A 23,647-nucleotide genomic window follows, 5' to 3' on the forward strand; every position below is an offset into this window, starting at 1 on the left:
ATCTAGCCAATATAGTTAACACAGATGAGCAGGTACTAGGTACTTAATTTTGGGTAAATTGAACTATCTTCTGGGCTTTATTGACTATATGGACTATGGGCTTGATTCAGTTGCTAAAGGTATGTGTCCATGGACACCTTACGAGCTTTGAGGTATCTTCCATTACCTGCAGTTGTGAACCCAGAAAGGTGTGGTTCTCTTGTACATGGTTTGTCACAGTTGCCAACCTCATAGAGATGCTTTGAGTAAGCTAGGGACTCTTAAATGACAGCAGATATGTATATCTGAACCTAGCTCTCCACAAACTGTAATGGGAGCTTAGACATCTGGCACATTTGTTAGACATTTGCATGCAGATACCTAAGTTCAACTGTATCAGCCCAGAATAGAATCACACTATGAGTTTACTCTTCGTCTGTTTCTTAAGTTTTTTTCCTCAGAACTGTTTTTCCATAATTTGATATGTATTGCAGAGACACTTGAAATCTTATGGTACATCTCAGAGTATAAAGGCACAATGCAACACTTCTGGGACATAAATTAAGTAGAATTAACTTCCTGCAGAAATGAGTCTTCAACCAATAAGGTGTGAGAGATTGTAAAGGAGGAGGAGAATGACTGATGTCCCAGTGATGAGCATGACATCTCTGTAAGGAGGTGGATGCACTATGTATATCTTGTATGCCTTCTTTTAAGGGCAAACCAAACTACACCTCTGCTCCTCTTATATTCGACAGGTTTTACAGTTTGCTCCCAGCAAGTCCATGCTGCTGCTCAGAGTGATATGCACAGAAGTTGATGAGAGCTCTGGGGGACCTTCAGTGAGTGATGGACTAAGGCACTTGTATTCACTTCCTTCCTCAGGCAGAAGAGGTGAGGAATTGTACCGTTACTGCTCTCACAATTTTCTTATACTTTATAAACTGCTTTTTTAGGATAATTTATCCTCTTTCTTTCCTTGCTCTCTTTCCTCCTCCAATTTGTGAAGATCACACATATGTAAACACAAAAGGCGGACATGAAGGGTATGTGACTTTAAGCTTTTCACAAAATAATAAGAAATAATACAAGAGAAAGGGGAAACAAAAAGGACAAACAATATTTTTTTTGTAGTCTTTTGATTAAAATCACTGACAGCAGCTTCACCTGAGGAAAGTTATATTTTACAGAACACCTGTCTAAACACCATATGTTTATAGGCTGTCTCTTTCTAAGTTTGCTCACAGTTTTTGTATTTCCTAAAAAAAGAAGCTTTGACTGTTTCAAAATGTTCCTGTATCTTATGACACTAATTCTAGGTGGCAACATGTGAATGTCATTAAAGGTGAGGAGGGACCATAAGACACAAGAGGATAAAAACAAGCCTGTTTCTTTCAGAAAAATGAAGTTATTCATATCTCATCATTTATTCCTCTGAGGAATTTTTGGGCTGAGCAGGAAAGACCTCCGTTTTGGAACATATGGGTGAGTTAAACTGCAATGGGAAGAAAGCACATGTCTCAGTAATTTAGTTTCAATTGCTCATTTATATCAATAAAACCTACTGTAAACAATGCAGTTTTTTCTTTTTTAGTAATGCACCAGAATAGCTGTAGATGTCTGCATGAATACCCAACAGGATCTGTCTGATAGGTTCCATTTATGCTTTTATGATTTTGCAAGGAATAATGCAAGTCTTATTAGATTCTTCTGCATTAGCTTAATGGAAAAAGAATTTTTTTTTTTTTAAGCAAAATGTGATGTGTAAGGATAAAGTCACTCTGACTGCAGACGGCAACAGAATAGGAATAAATTACAGCACATATCACCCATCCAAATTTCCTGCCATATTTAACAAGTTCCACACTGACAAAAACAAGAAGTAATATGGGCTGACAAGCCGATGGGAAAGGAACTGTATAGCCACAAATGACATCATGAGTATCTCTGTCCTCTGCTACTCTTCTCAGATTAATTTTTTCATCTGAAGTCTTTTCCCATTATATGTATAACAAAATGTATTCTACTTAACCAAACTTACTCTGCAATAAAAATCTGAAACAATAAAACTAAAACTAAATGTTTCTCTTCCTGTCAAGGCAGTTTTACTTGACAGAAAAACAGAAACAAAAAGTAAACTGGCAATATTTCTGGAAGATATTTGCAAGCCAAGGAGATGTTAATTATTTTGTTATGTATGCACTAAGAATAGCATAAATAAATTAATTATGGTTTAAAAGACCAGCCTTGCTGTTTGTAGAGTCAATGTCAAAAATTCCAAAAGACATAAGAAATGGCTGTACTGGTTCAGAAAATGATCTGTTTTTTTCTGTCTTTCTGTTTTCAACAGCAGCTAAAAATGAATGCATGGGGACAAGTTTGAGAAGGGCATGCAGTCATGATACTTTCACCCTAATCCTCTGTTTTGCTTATTCAGTAACCCCTGATGGATCCTTCTTCTAAGTATTTCTCCAATCTCCCTTTAAACCAGTGGAAGTTTCTTGCATCCGTGATGTCCTTTCACAAGGAATTTCATAGGTCCTCAACCTATTGTGCAACGAACCAAAACCTCCTCCATTTCTTTCAAACTTTGCTCTTACTAGCTTCATTTGATTGCCTCTAGTCCTTATCCTGAAGGCACAGCCAAAAGTTGCACCTTTTCCACTTGCTCTGTGTCACTCACAATTTGGTAGACCTTTGTCATATCCCCTTTAAATGACCTCTTTACCAAGTAGAAGACCTGCAGGCTACCAGAGGAATCATTACTCCAGCATGAGCCAGCAATGTGCCCTTGTGGCCAAGAAGGCCAATGGTATCCTGGGGTGCATCAGGAAGAGTGTTGCCAGCAGGTCGAGGGAGGTGATGCTCCCCCTCTACTCAGCCCTGGTGAGGCCACATCTGGAGTGCTGCGTCCAGTTCTGGGCTCCCCAGTACAAGAGGGATGTGGCACTACTGGAGCAAGTCCAACGAAGGGCTACGAAGGCGATTAGGGGACTGGAGCATCTCTCTTATGAGGAAAGACTGAGAGAGCTGGGCCTGTTTAGCCTGGAGAAGAGAAGGCTGAGAGGAGATCTTATCAACGTGTACAAGTATCTGAAGGGAGGGTGTCGAGAGGATGGAGCCAGACTCTTTTCAGTGGTGCCCAGCGACAGGACGCGAGGCAACGGGCACCAACTGAAACACAGACAGTTCCACCTGAACATGAGGAAAAACTTCTTCCCTGTGAGGGTGACAGAGCACTGGAACAGGTTGCCCAGAGAGGTTGTGGAGTCTCCTTCTCTGGAGATATTCAAAACCCCCCTGGATGCAATCCTGTGCAACGTGCTCTAGGTGACGCTGCTTGAGCAGGGGGGTTGGACTAGATGATCTCCAGAGGTCCCTTCCAACCTCAGCCATTCTGTGATTCTGTGATTCTGTGATTCCTCATAGGAAAGTTCTTACATATCTTTGATCATCCTTGTTGGTGTACCTGATCCTTTTCCCCTTCTAATATGCCTTTTTGAAAATAATATACCTTTTGAAAATATACCTCTTGAAAATGAGGAGAAGAGAATTGCAATCAGTATCTGAGGTGTGGGTTAACCATGGATTGGGCAATGGAGCACTGGAGTGCTATCATGTACTCATTCATATCACCAGGCCTGTTGAATATCATATTAAGATCTTCAGCTTTCCAAACCATTCTCTAAAATGGTGTTTCTGATTTGGTGCTGGGAAGTCTTCCTGTAGCGTCAATGGGCTTTGTGTGTGTCTTCTCGAATTTATTTGGTTTATCATTCAGACTATGCCAGGCAAGGAGTGTCCCTGCTCTCAGACGATTCATGATTGTGGTGGAAATTTCACAGGGTAGGCTGCTGGCTTGCTTCTCTTCAAATAGTCTCTATAATCACAGGTATAAGAATAGTCAGCCTACACAACACATTTTGTAGAGTTTCTTTTGCACTGCTTTTGAGGATATGTCAAACTGACAACCCCACCATGATTGTCTCCCAGTCTTCTCATGCAAATTTACTCACCTTCATTCAATTGTTCCCCTCTGAAAGGTAGTTCCAAAATGACAGCAAAACTGGTTGGATAATTCACTAGTCATTCTTGAATCTGTAAGAGTTCATGATTCCCAGATGCACTTAGATTCAGGATGTGTTGATGATAGCATTCAAGCTCACAGCAATCATGTGTCAATGGTAAATAATTATAGTCCCTTTTTTTCCTACTGAACAAAGAGTCTATTAAGCTAAGAAAATGTTTACCTCAGAATATTCATGTTTACTTAATGATAGCTTCCACAGTAAAGAAAAGAGCATTTTAGTGTGGTTATTGTAACTCAGTGTTGCTTTAATTAGCATTTCTTCTCCTTCTGCAAGGGGAAATTCCACACTTCTGTATGACTGCCTCCATATCTATATGGGCAACAGGAAATAACAGAAAAACAGAAAGTAAAAAAACCCAGTTTTTTAGATCTGAGATACGAAATCTGTTCTACAAAAAAGTATGTTCCATGGAAGCATGAAGATAAGTTATATAGCAACAGAATCCTGGTGACATATGATCCTTGATTCTTTGGGTGGAAGTGATAGTGGGATACTGACTTTTTACTATGACCCTTAAGCAACAAATAAGTAAATGAGCACTTTTATCCATTTATTAAGAAAATAGCAAAATACTGGTAAAGTTGGACCTGCTCCACAGACTGTAAAAGTTAAGATCCTTGAAAGTTATTTCCTGTGTTTGTTAGATTCCCCAAATCCGTTCAGTTCCTGAGCCTCTTCCCTATGACCACGACTTCACTGTGCTAACTGTATTTCATTATGAAATCAATCTTCTTTCTCTTCTCCCACACACACCTCATCAAAAGCCAGTTTTGAGCTTTCCTAGGTAATGCAGGCGTTATGATGTGCACTGTGGTCACCCTAAAGGAGGGCAATATTTGCCAACAACTGTCTCAAGACAGTAGCTAAAATGCTGAAATCTTTTCCTATATTTAGAACAGGAAATCAGATATTTACAGTTGAGTAAGGGTAATGCAGACTTTTTGCTATGACTGCTGCATTAATGATAGAAGAACTTAAAACTAGGCTGCTGCAAATGAGTCTTACATCTGCACAGCTACATCCTCACCTGGCATTAGTCAGCAGAACTTCATTGCCTCTGGAACAGTAATGCACACTAGATATGAATCTGATTCACTGAAGATCACTTTTCTTTTAATTAGAATTTCTTTTCCTTTCATCTTTCTGCTTCTCTTTCCTCCCCACCTGCATATGCTTTGCCTATATGGAAAACAAACCCACGGATATTCTAGTCAGCCACATTTCTAATGTTCAGCTGGTTTTAAAATTAAGCAAACGTGTTCGGCCAGCCTTCTTTCCAGACACTACTCCCCTCCTCCCCACCAAAGACGTAATGACTTTCTATTTCAACAGCTCTTTCCAGGCTGCAAAACCAGACTGATTGCTCTCTACCACGTGAGCAAATGTATTCTTGGTCGGAAAGTAGCAATCATTGAATACATCATGTACAATGACACCAGGGAGGGAATTGTTCTTCATTCTGCCCAATGGAGCGTGTTGGAACACCTGTTTCCTATCTTGAAAATGTTTACGATGTCTGCCAAAGAAGTTAGTGCTGAAACAGCATCATTAAGTCAAGTTATCCTGCTCAGCCACCTGTTGAAAAAGAAAACGGCAGAGCCAATTCCAGACCTCAGCTGTTCCCGGTGATATTAAATGTCTCCCTGTCTATGGGGAAATTTTCTTATCAATGAACAAGTCTGCTGCTTGAGGGAAAGGGAAGCAGAAAGAGAACCATTCTAGCTCATCCACCCTTCTGTTAGGGGAAAGAGTCTCCTTTGAGGGGTCAGGTTCACAAAAAATAATTTATGGAAGAAGTGAATCCGAGTACTGGTGTATTCTGAGGGAAGGTATTTACTATTAAGCTATTAGCTCTGCTTGGCTTCTGTTAGCCACTGTTGCACTGGCAGGGTTTGTCCTTACTACTAATATCAGTCTCATCTACAGGTTTTCTTGATAAACCTTCAGAACTGCATTGAGATGCAACCTCAGTTTCATGTCTGATGCTCTCCTGAATGGAAGACCTCAAACATGTTCCTTGTCCAAGCATGTATTGGCATGATCTGGATTTGGTATAGGGATAGATGAACATTTATTACAGCCTGATCCGCCAACAGATAATCTGAGCTCTGTTCTTTGTAGGTGTAAATCATATACTTTGAGGGTGAGATACAGTCAGAAATGGGCACAGGAAGTCCATGGCTTTCTAAGTATGGATTTGTGCATCTTGAAATTTATTACTCTGTTAACTAAGCGTCTATTATCTAATTAAAATGCAGACATGCACACTTAATCAGATGAGCCCCACTCCCAATATTGCCTGAGTGAGCAAGACATCGCGTGTGGAGTGTATGGGAAATGTTCACACTGAATACTTGCTGTTAAGTGAGAGGAGGTCTTTACTTCTGCCACATAATGGGTTTTCTTCCTGAATGGACAGTGACAAAGTATTGGTGATACTTAGCCTTGGAATTTCCACTAGCTCTAGTGTTGACATTAAAACTATGTGAATAAGTGCATTTTTGCTTAATTGGCTGAGCTGAAATATAGAAGAAGAAAAAAATTCAGTTGATTTGAAACCACATTATTCAACTTTTCTTCTGAAAAACTGAAGTTCTTTGCACTGAGTTGAAACTTATAACACCACACAAATTAATTTGTTGTTTTATTTTTGTGCCTTTTTTTAAAAAAAGTTATTAAGATTTAACTCATTCAAAGTTAAATCTTTTGACTATTTTTCATTATTTTTAATCTAATGTTCTGCCAAATTCATAAGTTTCTGTTGGCTCGAATAAATTGTTTTCATGAAAAAAAAATTCTCAAACCTAATTAACATCAGAACTCCACTATATGGGTTTTTCTTGAGATCTTTGATTTACAAGGACAGTAAATCTGCTCACTACCTTCTCTGGTTAGAAACTATACATCATCTTAAACAGTGATCTCTGAACTTTCAGGTATTGGGATCTTTGCTTTTAACACAATCCATACTAAAAACAGCTACTTCTTTTCTAAATTTTGTGGGAAATAGTGATTGGGGATTCCAGACTTCAATTACTACTGGCAGGTGCTAATATTGCATGGGGACCAGTATATAAAGTGAGAAATCAGTTGTTTAGAAAGATCGGTTGCAGAATAGGGTATACTTAGAAATTTTATGACAATTTAGGAAATGTTTTGATAGTGTTTATTGTACTGTAAGACAATAAAACTTAGAGGGCTGTCAGAAGCAACTGCAAGGACCTCAAAACAAACAAAGAAAGAACATTAAGAAATGTATTTTTTTGTATCTGAATTCAATAAATTAAGAATTCTTCTACAACAAGTAATGCATATATCTTGTCAAAGAAAATAAATAATAAATCAGAATTAATCCCAGCCTGACTGTGACTATTTCTCAATGTGTGATTATTTCTCAGTGTGTGATTATTTCTTGGCAGTATTTCTAATATCTTCCCTGGAGAGTTTACATTTTAAATACACCAAAATAGATGTACCTTCCTCTCATTTTACAGGTTGCTCCCATTTTACAGATGAGGAATTGAGTCTCAGAAGAAATCATATGCCTTGTTAAGAGTGAGGCAGAGAATATGCGTCAGAGTTGATGCTGGGTTTAATGAATCCTAAACCCATGCCTCAATTACAAGTTAAAATTACAAAAATTTTAAAGCAATGTGTCAAGTTAATTTGATATGGTTGGTAGCTTTGACGTAGCTGTGTTATTTGCATTGATATAGTAAAGCAAACAAAGGCAACAAAGAAAAAAAAATATGAGACATAAACTAACAGGTAATAAATGAGACACACCCCACTAAGAACCTAACTATTACATGTATTTTATCACTTCATACCAAGTGTTCATGAGAAAAGTTTCTACAAATCACCCAGGGAAAGTAAATTTAGATTGTATATGAGAGCTTAATTCCCAACCATGACAGCTATTGCTTTGTGGAATGATCTTAGAAGGAAGGTGATAGGAAAGTTATTGCTTGAAACATTTTGAGATGAGACTGGACACATCTTGAGGAAATATATTGTAGAGAGTAATATTTCCTTTAAAGAGAGATAGACTAGATGACCCACAAGGTCCCTCTGACATCTCAGTCTTCTCTGGTTATATTTACAGTTTTCTTGCCCTTTTTCTCCCTCTTCCTCTCTCTTGCCTATATGTATTTGAAGGATAGAAATATGTAGATATTTAATGGATATAGCAAGAAACTTCCAATGCCAGACAGATGAAAAACAGTCATAGTTTACCAGCATGCTGTGCACCCAGCTGAGACACAGAAAGACAAAAACATATCCATTTGTGAAGTTGGGAAAGGACAAAAGCGTATGGAAATGTTTTCTTTTCAAAATCCTGCATTAAAAGCTTTCCAAAACTGAGCATAGAAAGGAGCAAAGGAGACTCCATGGCCAAAATAGCAGTGCTCAAGAGGCCAAATTCCTATTGCTTGACCATTCCTTAAACTATTAACACTAATGCAAAAGTCATCTGTCAGCAAGACTGGAAACGTGGCTGGCGAGTTTGCTATCAGGAATATGAGCAGAAATGAACAGGGATGGTTGGAATTTGCAGCTGCCGATAGCACGGGCATTTCTGATCTGTTCATTTGTCTCTCGTAAGGCAGAGCGGTGAGTGCCAGGTCCCGGATGGCTATCGAGCAAGTCCTCGTTAGCGGCTGTTGGCAGTCGATGGCCATTGATGTACGAGTTCTCAGAAATGCTGAGCATGGTATTGACTGACCGCTTCTGCTGATGAACTGGCACCTTCGCCTTTTGTGTCAGCCAGTTCATTAGCCAAAATGAGTCTAGTTCCACCAAAGCTCTTATTAGAACAGAACAATTGTCTGGTTATTTGTTTCAAGCTGTGAAAGACTGTCGGTGCATAAAGAACTGAAGATGTCACTATATGATGAGGACGGAGTGCGTTCAAGTCACCGATGCTTTTCACAGTCCTCTGCCCTTGACATTTCAGACAAAGATTGGCGAGGAGGTGCTCACAGAAAGAAAAAACGAGGCCAAAAATCTGAATCCCTCAAGAGCAGAAAGAAAGAAAGTGAGGACTGAGTAGATTTAAGTTCAGGTAAGTCACTGAATAGGAAAAGGAAAAAAAAATGGGAATGACATTAGACAGTTAAGCCAGCAAATACTGATATTGTACAGATTTTACATTACCTTTAACTGACTACTCAGAATCTGTGGTGCAGGGGGAGAATATGCTCCTTAATTGTTTGCTTTCAAAATTTCCTCTTCTTGAAGGAAGGCTGAAACTTCTAATAGGAAAACTTTCTTTCTGATATCCCCAGGGATGTATGGGCTGTGGTGCATAACTGGTAGAAATCAGAGTTTTACAATATTGTGCCGGAGCTACTATAGATAAATGGAAATCTTACTGTATCATGACTGTATTGGCTCTCACTGAACACATGAAGCACTTATACACACCATAATTCCCAGTGACTAAGGGAGGCCAGGGATGCTCTATCAGCTCAAGAAGCTCATAAAATAAATGAATGTAAGTAAGTGGTGAATATCATTTAGACAGTCACAGTTTATTGTCACATGACTTCACTACTTGATATGTGCTTATCATCACTATACGGCGGCTTTCAAAATAATGAGAGCCAAAGCTATGTTTGCAGTAGATCCAGGTTCCTGTCATGATTCCTCTGAATCTGTGTCACTTAACCTGCGCTCCTCATGCCACTGGAGGCCCATAATACTTCCAAAAGGGCCTTGAAAGAGTGAAAATTGTTATTATTTTTCAAAACACTCATGCATATACTTTCCTGCAGTTGGCAGGAATGTCACTGCTGGCTGGTGGATAGAACTGGGAGATGACCACTGATGGCTGTTACTGTGTAATTAGAGTGCTTGTAATTATAACAATAAAATTAACATTTTTGTAAAGCAATAACATTTTGATTATGAACACGCTAAGTACTTTATTTATGTTTCATTATCCCTGATCTGCAACTACCTAGCAAGTGGAGGATTTCGGATATTTTTCATTTGAAAAGTCAGAGACATGCTGCCATACAATTGATTATTCATAGCTCTCTGAATCCTGAACATACTGGTGTGTGGTGGGGTGTTGTTGCTTCGATAGAAAGCGTGTGTATTTATAGCTGTTTTGAGTCACAGTGAAGCACTTTCTGACATTGGCTGAGGTTTTCAGTGAAACTTTAGACTCAGTTGCCACTTACAAACAATTGAGCTTTAAGTTGCTACCGTCAATGAAGCCTGAGGATGACTCAGATCCTTCTAAAATAGACCTGTGGGATTTAATTCAGCTGTCCAAACAGAAGTGTTGGTGTCATCTGAGAACTTTAAGATATGCAAGACACCTTCATAGGTGTGATACAAAACCTGCAGGAGACCCGTGCCCTCCTGGAGGCAGAAGCAGGAGTGACGTGGTTAGAGCACGGGGCTGCTGCTCTGCAGTCTCTGTGAAGCATCCAACCACGAAGCAAGAAGAGAACATAGGTCCAAGTGTGCGTAATACAGGAAATAACTGATGTCAGCGGTATGCCAGCTATGGCGGGGTGAAACCCAGTTATTCAGCTGTCCTAAACTTGGTGAGAGAAATCTGCTAGTTTTAATTTCCCAAACCTTCCCAATTTTTCCAGCTTTCCTAGCATATGATCTCACTCACCCTAGTCACCTTGACCTTCACTAAGACCAAATAAGCTGTGTTTACAAGGAGACGGGCTTATTTTCAAAAACATGGTACCATGCTAGCGATGGATCAAAACTCATGCAAAGTGTGGTTGCCTTTGTTTGCAAGGGATGGTGTTAAAATCAGCAAAGTGAGATCACAGAAAACTGTGTGCTTTTGAAATGCTTTCAAGGTTTCTTCACAGTGACTGTTCACAGTTTTGTTTACAGTGTAGTTGACTTTCTAAAATTGGCACCATTTTTTTGATTTTTGAAAAAGCATACAGTTGGAGAAAGCAAAACTGATCTAAACTCTTAAGACTCACAAATAAGCAGCATTAAATTTACCAACCCCAAAACCATTGTGACTGTGGTGCATCTACAGAAGATGTGTAATTATTAAGGCCTAGTGTACTAAGCACATTTGGAAATTGGCTGAATTGCTTGATTTGGTAAAAAATTACATGCTACATTTAATCAGACCTCCTTTAAAGAGCAAATGTCATTAAACACCACTTAATTAGCTGTTCCTACAACCCCACTGTGTGAAAAATTGTATCCTTGATGACTACAAAACATTTTTAAGGTCAAATGTGGTGAATAAAAATATCATTGAATGCCCTCTGGTAATAGTCTACATAAAAGTGCAGCTCATTTCCATTAATTGAAAAGATTAGTTCTGTATCACAGTTAATCAGAATCTGATGGCTGTACTGTATAGATGGAGAAGATCCACTGTATTTAAGCTTACCTTTTCCTTTTTTTCAGTTGTTTATAAGTCTGTTAATTTGTTATGGTGGATAGATATGGAAATACCTTCCTGCTCTATTAATTTAATAGTCCTGCTGTCTACTATGCCAGAGTGACATGTCTGGAGAGAGAAGAAATGGACAGTAAAACAATAGGAATTAATCATCTTAGCAAACCCACCAGCATTATTTTCCTTCTCTTTCATTTTTTTCTGTAATTGATTTCCCCTCCTCTGACTGCACAAGATCTGAGAGCCGTCGCAGCTCTTCAGCATGCACCCGCTAATCCCCTTCTCCTGCCTTTTCACTCCTTCCTTGCTTCTCCCAGCCCCATCCACGCTGTAACACCTTTTGCCTAAGACTCTAGGGTGGTTGTTTCATGGAGACCTCTGACACTTTAGCGCTACTCCTTTTTAGAAAAGGTGTGTCAAGAGTAAGATTTTTGGCAAGCTCCAGAGAAACAGTCCGTTAATCTCTATCACTTGTGCAATCCCCAAAGTATAAATCAAAAGAGGTGAGACACTAGGATCAAAATTTATTTTTAGGCAGGAAGCTAAGACAGGCGTTGCGGCTTGTGACAAAGACTTCACCTGTGCTCTAAGCAAACTGTGGGAGGGATGCCAGCCTCAGCCTTGGCACGAACTGCAGCGTAGGTCCTAGTCACCTTGCAGAAAGGCAAATGTCCTCAGCTAGCGTGACTGAGTTCAGTATTAATGGAAAAATGTCGTGATCTGAGGTTTTGCTGTGGCATTTGCTTCTGCAGGATGAACACGCAAGAGGACTGTTTTCCCTCCGGATATATGCCTAGAGATGTCTCCACTAAGACAGTGAGTTCACCGGGGATGTCTGATGGAAGGATTTCCCCTGATGGAAGACACTCAGTGGCTTTATTTCTGTGTTGAGCCAGGAGTGGATGAAAAGGTGGGAAGAATGAGTTTATACCTCCTGTATTTTGGGGTTGCACAGGGATCTTTCTAAATTTTGGTTAAAAAAAAAAAATTGAAACAACAAAAAGCCCACACCTACAGTCTTATTCCAAGTTACCCTTTGCAATGCCCTTGGAGTCTGGGGCATTTTGAGGACACCCTGGGTGCAGAAGACATTAATAACAGCCCTATGGGCTGCACCAGACTTGCTCCCCGTTAGAGAGTCTCTTGGCCCTGAGCTTTTGCTCTACCTCGTTGAGGAAACGAGCCTTATTTTGCTTCCAATGGTTGACTGAAAACATGGTTATTATCAAATGACTATATCCAAGGGAGATCATGTGGAAAGACGGTTTCTCATTTTTCAGGTTCTTCATGGGTCTTGTCTCTAAAATTGTGACAGCAGAGTGATTCTTTATGTCTGGGAGAAAGTACTGAGAGTTTTGTCGTGGGCAATCTTTTATATTCACAAGTGGCATATGTTTCTCGTGGGATCTTCAGAAGTTGGTTTTGTGGCACAGTTTCCTTTTTTCTGTTGTAACTTTTTGTAATTTCTTAAATTTTAAGCAAAAGTAAAGGACATGGTTAAAGGAAACACAGAATATTCAGTTAACACCCCCCCCCCAAAAAAAAAAAAAACAAAACCAGAAGGTATTCATTTAATTGTAATCACTGGAAGAAAGGAATTGAAAAAAAAAAGAGGAGGTAGAAAAATGTATTTTCTTTGTAAATTCAGAATTAGGAAAAAAAAAAACCCTTTCTGAATAGAGTAAACAGCTTTGTGTGTTAAGTTCCCCCCAATGGAAATGAATTGAGAAATTTTTTTTAGTTATTTTTCTATTTTCTTTTAATAACAAAACTAATTCTGCCAAGCATTTTTGAAAAACATGAGGCAAAATAGACAGCACTAGCTTCCTTTTCAAAGACAGAGCAAGGTTTAGTGCTCATAGTTCTGTTGAGAGCTGAAAAGAAATGTTCTCTTTAGATCTCAAAAATATGCCTTAAATTTGCACCAAAAAAAAAAAGAAGTATTACCAAAGGAAAAATGGGGGAGTTGAAGAGAGGGAGAGGACTTTTGTGGGGACAATTTTATACATATGTATATGTAAATATAAAATAAATTACAAATATATAAACATATATATAAAATTAGTGAATATATATATATATATATATATATATAATGTATGCATTTCAACAAAGCTGAAGGAGGCAGTTTAAGGAAACCAAACATTCATACATATATGAACAGAGGCCATGCTCTCCTTTTTTCTCCCAATAAAAGAGGATACCAGGTACGTTTTTGCCAAGTGGGCAGGTTGATCGTGAATGCTCCTCAGTTTCTCGCAGGGCAGAGATCTAATCCCCAATTTCTTATTAACTTCAGAGCTCTTCTGAAGTTAGCAAATTTCTTTAAGCAGGTCTATGGCTCCGCTCCAGGAGAATTCTCCAAAGACTCTAACAGGAGTGTTTCTAACTAATCTCTGCAAAAATAACAAAGAACAAGCCTGGCAACGTTAAATCATAACAGATTTCTCTTTCAGCAGCAGAGTGACTTAAAACTGTCCCCCTGGTCTCATGATGATGATCCACTGAATGTCATAAGGTAATACTTAAGGCTCAAATATTTTGAGGTTTGGCAGTGAAATGATTTGCAGTATGAACTCTTCCCTGGCTCTCTGCTTTGCTTTAATGTTTCTGCTCTCCCTCGTAATGGTATCTGTTATGTGCCTGCCTACGTAGGCATCGCGCGCTTAGCTTGGATACTCTAGGCAAACATAAGCTTCGTGCAGTAAATTCTTCTTTCTGGTTTTTGTACACTTGCAGCAGGCTGTGTCTGCTACTATAATAAATAAATAAATAAATAAATAATCCAGAAACGACCTCAGTAAAACCCGGCCCCACTGTGCTCTGTGAACCCTTTAGAGCCTTTTGTTGTACCGCACATCATCAAAATACCGCAGAAGCATTATTTTTACACAGGGATTTAAAAATATATAATGTAGTACAGGTGGTAATGACTTCGTACACACACGCGTGCATGTATGTACGCACACTGTTTTGGATCTTAACCATATGACAGAGTTCTTCTAATGCAAATCTATAAGATTTTCCTGATCTTCTTTTTAACAGTCTGCTCTCAAAAAGAAGTTTTCACTGGAAGAGGTATTTCTTTGACGTGAAAGTTTGCATTTTCTGAATCAAATGGGAATATTTTGTAGACTTCATCTTTTTTATCATTTTTTTTTCTTAAGTCTAGGGACTTTCTTCCTGGCCACATCAGATTATGCAATGGAATGGAGCTTATTTAAAAGATTTTTTTTTTTCTCCTCATGTCCAGTCTGATCCTTCTGGGTCCCAATTTACTATAATTAACTACCCCTCGTTATATCATCTGCTACCTATATCAAAGTGTGGAGAACAGTTTGGCTCCGTTGTCCTTGCAATTGTCTCCGAGGAGTTGTAGACTGCCGTTAGACGGTTCCTTCACCTCTTCTTTGCCAGCCTGAACATCTCCCCCAGCCTCTCTCCACAGGCCCTGGGCTTTCGACCCCTGGCCACCTCGGCAGCCCTCACTGGGCTCTCCCCAGTTTCTCACCAGTATCTTGAAGGGCTCTTGAACCAGTGTTAAAAGTACTTTACAGACACAGATAAAAGCTTTCTAAAAAGGCAGGCACATAATTAGCTGTATCCTATCCGTGGTCCTCAGCAGAGCAACTAGTGGACATGCACCAAGTATTTCCCACGCCCAAGAATTTTCCTCCCTCTTCCTCGTGGTTAAGGCATATTAACATAATGTGAGGGAAGCTTTGCACTGATGTTGTCACTGTCGTACATTAGTTACGCTCGAGACTTCACTCTAAATGTGGTACCTCTCTTCACTTTCCCGAGATCAGCCCATTTCTTTTCCCTAAGGTGAACTCTAGGTATCTATTTTTTAAACCAAAATGAGAAAGAATGTGCAAGTGGTTTAAATTTCATGCAGTCCTCGGGGCGGGGGGGTGCGTGTGTCTGTATATCACCATGATCTAGAGCCAAACCTTCTGCCGATATGGCCAGATATTGTTGCTGAAAATTACAAATATTTGATATGATTAAAACTAAGCATTAAACCGGATATTCATGGGTCACCTAAGTTATATTCTCCAGTTTGTTTGGCCTATGCTTGACAAAGAACACAGAGGGATAAAATAAAAAAAAAATAATAAAAAAGTATTGTATTTGGCCACAGGCTGTAATAGACTCTGTATACACAAATTGCTAAGGGAGGCATGGCGGCTAGCAATCCATATCTGGAAGATGTACCCGGGAAGCTTGAACTCTCTCCTCAGCAGTTGGAAGTCTAACTTTAAGAACAAATATGGCAAGAATATACAATAATCATTCTGACTATTTAGGAGCATGACCTGTAGAAGAATAATGTTTCCAAGATGATGCTTTCCCCATGTGTGACTCAGAGCTGGGGAGAAACAGGACAATTCCACAAAGCATCTTTTCCAGTGGATTCCAGATCCTCCCATCCGGTAATGGGGGAATCCTATGGAAGTGGATTATGGAAAAATTCTCATATTCACCTCCTGTGTGGTTGCTGAATCCATCACTTCACCCAGGCTATCTGCTGGTCTGTGAGGTGACTATCACCTCTAATAACTAACTAATAATTTCCTTGATCAGTGGAAATGCCTTAATGCCTTCCTGAACAATATTATAAGGCATCTTTTAGCTGTTTTTGTCTTTATGGCCACTGGGGGCCCTTTACTCTGATTGATGCTGGTGAGCATTAGCCCCTGCACAGTGACATTGAATAGGACTGTGAGACCTCAGAAAATAATGTTTAGTCACATTAGCTCCAGGACATTTTGTGTTGAAAAAAAAAAAAATCCCAAAACAAAACCAACCTTCTCTCCTCCCAAAACAAAGAAATGTGACTTTCTGTCACATTGCTTTGGGAGACTAATGGGATTCAGGAAGTGTTGTGTAATTAATTTGCCTCGCAATAATCAAACTGACCCTTGCTTGTAGTATTGCTCCTGCACTATTTGGGGGGATGGTCACTGTGTATTAATTCTTTAAAAGATTTTTTTTTTCTAGTCGCAAACAGCTGATTTATCTTTCTTTTATGTTAAGTGCTGCAGTAGATTTAAAGACTGATTTATTTTGGCTGTATTAATATGGGCAACATCACTTGGTCTAATGATTAAGCATTTATGCCTGGCTATAATTCTTTGCTGTAGATAATAACAGATTATTTTTCACCCCTGCTATATGTGAATTATGGAAGATAGTTATTTCTTTAATCTCTAGCATATCTTGCTATGAAAGGGTTTATGCATTTAATTCTCCTGGTTCAGGGAAGAAGTGATCTTTTAAGACAAACTAGGATGAATGTATAGCAGCTGTCAGAAATCTTTTTCTTTTCAAGCATGCCTTAAAAGAGAAAAAAAAATGACACAAAGACAGAATGTTTCTTTTGCTTTGTTTTCTTAAAAGTAAAACTCAAGTAGATGATACAGAAATGTATTTGGAAGACACTGAAAACAACAGAATATCTATTTGCTCAGGCAGGATATTTCATTCGGCTGTGTTCCGTGTTCAACCCTTCAGCAAGCAGATGAATCTTCCCTTCCTGAGCTGTCTGGCAAGCTAGCCTTGTCGACGGCTTCTGAATTAGGCTTCAGAAAGATGGGAGTTCAATTCCAAGCTGAGCTATGTGATAGCTCTGTAACTTTGAAAACGTCACACAGTCTCAATAGCCGGTTCCCATCTGTAAAAATTCGGTAACAGGTCTACCCTATCATACAGAGAACGAATTCTTCTACACTTGTAAGAAGTTTGGGGTCCACTTCATTTCATTATTTTCTTCGTTTCCTTAGATAATCATGACAGATATCTTTACTTGAGGTAGCCCTTCTATATTGCTTTTATAGAACATGGAGGGAAAGAAGCACTTTTCTGGTGTGATTTATCAGACCTATTTTAAACTACTCTTCAAGATGAGGAGAACTGCAACCAGTAAAAAAATGACTTGCTCTCCTTTGATTATAAAGGCAACCAGAAGTGATTCAAGTTTTGATATCTCTGCTAAAGGCATGCATGTTTAATCAGATGAATTTTACCCACTGTTAAGATCTGGATGGATGGTTAGATGTTGTCAGCCTGTTCAATATATTGTTTTAGAAACCGATTTTCTTCAGTAACAGCTGATGAAACCTGCTCCTTATGTTTTGAAATTCTTTTGTAATATATTTCCTGATATAGGTGTGGAGAGCTACCAGTTTTTTGCTTATCTGAGAATCTGCATGTGTTCACTCACGTAATATATGCAACTAGTGTGTTTTCATCTATCCACTCCAGGAATAATATGTGCTATTGCATACTGATATATTTACCTCATAGTGCTTGTTTGGCCAATGTGTCTTCCTCCATGTTATTGCCGCTTTTGGCAAACAAGATGACATTAACCAAACATTTTAAAAGTAAAATAGAATATTAGGGATCTTTCCACAGGCTACAACAGTCATCTTAAATTCACTGCTTTCTCCGAAAATTAGGATTTTTTTTTTTTCCTTGGACGCTATGATGTAGCTAATCTTAATATGGCATACTGGTTCTAGAGTGGAAAAAAAAGACTTTATGAAGTGCAAACACTGTTGGTAGCATACTGTTATATTAAACTCCCAGATGTCAGCTTTGGCAGAGGAAGCCATCAACAATTCATGACATTGTTAAAACATTTTTCTTGCCGATCCATTTAGGATGAAATATTACGTTGCCCTCTTGACAGGTAATGCAATATTACGTTAAGTATAAATAAATCAAAAATACAGATGTACTCGCTTGAATTACGATGGCCACTAATGGCATTTTGGGAGGAAACATAGCAAATTCCGAGTCTGACTAATGTCTCTGGTTACTCTTGCTGGACGGTTCTAAAGTGCTCTGATGTCTGGGATAGAGGTCTAGACCTTCAAGGGAGCAAACGCTTGTGCACATTGGGTAACTCAGTTAGAGACATCCTCCCACACATTTGCTCATCCTTTTAAGAGGATTAATGGGACCTCTGGTATGACAAGACCATTGACCCTCCTCTGACAGTGAAATCCGTGTTTGTTCAGCGTGGGAAGGGGAGGAGACCAGCGGGACACTCTGCTTCTGAAGGTAGAGCAATCCCACCCACTCAAGCGCCGGTTGTTGCCCTGCCACAATAACCTCTCCCAGACGAATGCTAGTGGTGATGCTGCCCTAAACCTCATCAGCCACAATTTGTTCCAAATTGATTGTTCTCTGCCAATGGAAAGGAGAGTATCCACCGGATAAACAGATCTGTCTTTAAGCAAAAGTAACCTTGTAAGAGGAACTTCTTAACAGATAACCAGCATTTTTCTGCTGCAATTTTCTTTTGGATGGATACCCATAATTAGAAGGGAGAGATTCTTTTGGGGGCTAATCTATTCCACAAGGAATGAAAAAGTACAGTTAAAAATTATGATTCTGTTTTAGGAACAGGGCAAAAAGTGTTTTGAGCTGTAATATTTAAACTTGGTGATTTATGATAGCAGAATACTTAAACTGCATAAAACATACTCATCTTTTGAACTTGCTGTTTTGCTAGCATCTCAGATGATGGATTCAAACATCTTCATAATCCACTAGTTTATTATAATCTCTTCTCAATGTTTTGGAAGTACTATTTTATCATTGGCTTATTTATTATTACTTGTAATGTATTAAAAAGAGGGTGTTCTGTTGACCTTAAACTCTAGAAAAGTAATATATGAGAGAGAAAAAGCAATAACTGGAATTAATTATAGACATAGACATGATGGAAGAGTCTCTGTCAGTGTATATTGGCATAGTCCCATTGAAGTCAATAGAGTAAGACCAATTTACACCAGCAGAAGAGGTGATTTGACAGATGTTGGAAGAAGATGTGCTAGGATTTTTACAAGTGTGAACAGAGACATAGCTCTGACAACAGCAGACTGCCTGGTGTTGTATTTGTCTGTGTGCTATTAACATTCACACCTATCTGTGTAAACTATTCTGTTAATGCAAAAGTAACTCTTTTTTAACATTCGCAGAGAAGGTGCCCCATTGCAAGGATATCAGCCTAGGGATTTCGCATGAATAGAAAGCTTTTAGAAACCTGATCATGGTATCTCATACAACGGTAAAGTTCATCTTATTGTACATCAGAGAAATACATCAAAGTGTACCTTCTGATGCCATGGTAGCTGGTAAAATGGATTCAACAGTTATCCTGTAATAAGCTTTGAAAAAGTATCTATGTATAAATCAGGTAGAATATTTTGATTCACGGGAACCATTCTAAAATTATCTGAAGTGAACAAATAGTAGGTCTAGTTCTTATCTCCCGTTAGTTTTACTTCGGTGGACCTCCATTGACTTCAGTGGGAACGTACTGAATTTACATGATGTAAAGGTAATTCAAAGCAGGCATTATAAGGGCATAGTGACAAAGAGATTATTTCTGATAAATCACATGATACCAATAGGGAATAACGGGATAACAGCTTTCAAATATTGGTAGAAAAGCAGAGCTGATTTCATTTCCACTCTGTGAGTCAGAGTACCTTTTCCACACACTTTGCAATGTGAACACAAGGAAATCTGCTTGGTGTGGACTCTTTGGTGAGAAGACTATTTTTATAATGCAATGATTCATGTCTTCTGTTTCATATAAAATGTTATTTTGTGCTAAGCAAAGGGCTCAGTATGTCACTCTGGGTACCAAAACTGACCTACAGAGAATAGAGACCTCCCGTCTAGTTGTAGAAGAGGAACTTGTGCTTGTTACTTCCATTAACAATTTTGCCATATAACGTTCTCAGTAGACAAACTGTCCCACAGTCTAACTTCAGATTCTTTTACTGGAAAGAAAAAAAAAAAACTTTGAAACACACTGTGCATTAAAAATCAGCTTTGAAAATTAGCTGTTCTTATTCTTTTGTTCTTCTTTTCCTTCATGCATGAATGACACCGACATGAGTCCAAAGTCTTAAATTGCAGTTACAGGAATGTTTCTCTCTCTTTCTGCCTGTAGCCATACAAAGATGAAACTGAAGAGAAAGTCAGGATTAACTAACATGGTCTTCCTATGTTCCAGACAGTTGCACAGAGCCACCTTAGCTATATCAGGAAAGTGGTTTCAATGGGACATACTTACATCGAAGGTGAGGATGGTGCTGTGTCTGCCACAGGATTAGAAGGGACAGGAAGTCACTTAAAGGGCAAATTAAATAGGTTTGCCATAGGACATCAGAAAGAGAACATGTGAATACTGCTTATCTCTGGTGGAATAGCATTTAATGAAGTCAACAAGTACCATGAGAAAATTCAGAGTATATTATAATGAAGAATATTCCATGTGGCTGAAAAAAACATATTGAGATCTCTTACGACCAAGCTAATGCATTCAAGCTGCAGCCGAGGAGACCCAGCTTCAGATCTGGCTTAGATAAAACTATTTTGGCATTGCAAACCAGTTTCTCTGGTGAGTTTGTCTTCATCTTTCAGCTCTTCTGCAGTACAGCAGTTCAGGGCAATCAGAAAGTTCTCTTCAGTATCAAAGGGACTCCTTGCTGTTGAGTTCAAGAGTGTTAGCAGCAATGTGTGGGAGAAACTGAGTGATCTTAGATCTTAGAGGCTTCTGCAGAAGACTGTGTATAAGGGTTGTTATAGAAAAAAGACATTTAGACTCTCATTGTACTTACTGAAAATAAACACTACAAAACTCAGTGAGAGGAGGCACACAACTCAACTCAAAGGCATATTTTTTTACAAAAAGTTTTCAAAGAATAATGATTTTCATTGAAAGATGGATAACTCCCCAGAGTAATTCATTGCTTATGGGAAGGTGTTGCATCAATACCACTGGGTAGCTTCATAGATTTAAGAATAGAGACGGACCATGTCAGAAACACAAATAGCAATGGTGTTGCAACAGCAAGAGTACAACTAGGAGAGGTATAGTGCAACACACTGAGGTTAGGGAAAATTGTCCTGTATGGTATCATATCACACAATCAGATTCACTATAATAATTTTGCACTGTCTTCTGAAGCAGCTGCACTGACTGCTGTTGGAGATGAGGACTTGTTCCAGCTAGTCCATTGATCTGTTCCTAGGTGACAATTTCTTTGTGCCTCCAAGTAAATCCAGGAAAGCTGCAAAAGCTGCCTAAAGCACAAACTGAGTGATGCTAAGCCTACAGAATCAGGCTTTCTCTATCTGTTTTCTCTCCACGTATAATAAACTGAGGTAACACAACTAATAAATAATAAATGAATAATGCTTAGGTCTTGTGTAGCACCTCTTATCAGAGCAGCTCTGAACACACTGAGGAGAATATATAAATTAATTCTCTTAGTATGCCACTGGGACAGATATGTTTGACTGTACACATTTCACAGCTTGGTAAATTATTTTGTACTCTTCCAATTAGCTTAGTCCATAGTGTACGTAATCAAAGAGCAGTCCCCTGCAGTTCTAGGTGCCCTGAGTACTCTGTGGTCCCTGAAGTCTAAGTGCGCTATCTGAGTATAAGGCAAAAGACAAGAAATGTGTACAGGAAGGTAGGAAGAACAAGGCAGTGTTGAAATAATAATCAGTAGAGAGCTAGGTAGAGATTTCAGCATGTGAACTGTCCAACTAATTTGAAGTTTTCTGTTGGCATAAAGAATTTATAGTTATGGTTTTCATTAGCACTCAACAGCTTAGTTATGGAGTGGAGAAAGTCCAAAATATTTTTTTTTCATTGCAAATGATTTATTTTCCCACTAAATTCTGAAATAATGAAATGATTTTTCTTCAGAAGGAAGTTGTGGAAACTCTTGGAGAAGTTAGTTCATTCCTTGCACCTTTACTTTCGATAGGCCATGACCTTTAGTGGAATATATTGCCCATTATGTATCACAGTCAGAAAATTCTTGCTGCACAACTTTCCATCTTCAAAAACACAAACAAGCAAAAAATTGGGGCTGCGAGAGATATAATCTCACTAGTGATGTCTCCAACTGACAGTAATGAGTCCATGGGGAACATGTATAACTCTGTGAAGAGCTACATTTTTGATGGAAATCTTTCTCTCATACCCAAATCTTTCACTGCCCCCCCCCCCAAATTTATTTATGAGTCATTTTCTGAAAGTTTTGCCTGAGAAGACAGTTTTCCATCATGCAGGTATTGATGATATATTCACAGATCACACCCTTCTTCTTTTTTTAAAAGAGTGTAAGAGGCTGCGTTAGGAACACAGGGTGCTGAGCACTAGAAAATCTCATCCCGACTATTTTTCTGCAGGTCACCTAACAAGACAGTGATGCAGGTAAGATATAGAACATGAAGTCGTCTGTGACTCTGTCATTGGCTGTAACTCTGAGAGAGATGGTAAATGAGTAGAGGTGGTTGACTGCTTATTTTTCATAAAGCTGCGACAGAGCAAACTCCACAGCACGGCAGGATAGATTTGGAAAGGCAAAGGCCAGGGAACATTTATTTCTAAAACTTCACTCACTATTATGACTTATCATAGTCTATGTCATGTAGAATATGTTAATAGGAAGTTCAGTGAGTTCAACCAAGCAACTTATAAAGTTTCCTTAAAAATATTTTTCTTTTCTATTTCTATGTCTCCAAAAAAGACAGAGTCTAGAAAGCTTTGGAATCCTAAAACCTCCTTACTTCCAGGTTAAAAGTCATCCTGCAATTTTGTGCAGGTATTTTAGTCTTTTTTCTTCTTCGACTTCTGTCCTTTATTATTTATCTCCTTTGTATCAGGCTTACAGGAACTTTTGTCCCATTTTTCACATGAAACAGTTTCCATGGTGGTCATAAAACTAAAATTATTTTTCTTGGTGAATTATTTGTAAAATAAAGATACATATAAAAAAATAAACATCAATGATCGCGTTAAAAGATACTTTATAGCCCAAGTCCCAAGAAAATGCATAACCATGGGCTTATCTCTACTGAGGGAAGAATTTAAGTAAGTGCATAACTTTTCTCATCCGTATAAACTTTTTTTTTTCTGAATCAGCCAAATGTCACCCAGAGAGGATGCTGTTTTCATAGTGTAAAATCAAGCTGTTTATACTTAGGTCAAACTCTCACAGCACAGTGTTCAGTAATTCGCCAGTTCTCAAACTGGGTACAATTAAGGACGTAAGTAACCACATGCCCCATTTCTGCAACCACTTGCATATAAATAAATGAAAATGTAAACAAAACTAATATAAAATTATAT

The sequence above is a fragment of the Apteryx rowi genome, unplaced genomic scaffold (genome assembly GCF_003343035.1).
Source record: "Apteryx rowi isolate R43461 unplaced genomic scaffold, aptRow1 scaffold_273, whole genome shotgun sequence".
In the NCBI taxonomy this organism is placed as follows: domain Eukaryota; kingdom Metazoa; phylum Chordata; class Aves; order Apterygiformes; family Apterygidae; genus Apteryx; species Apteryx rowi.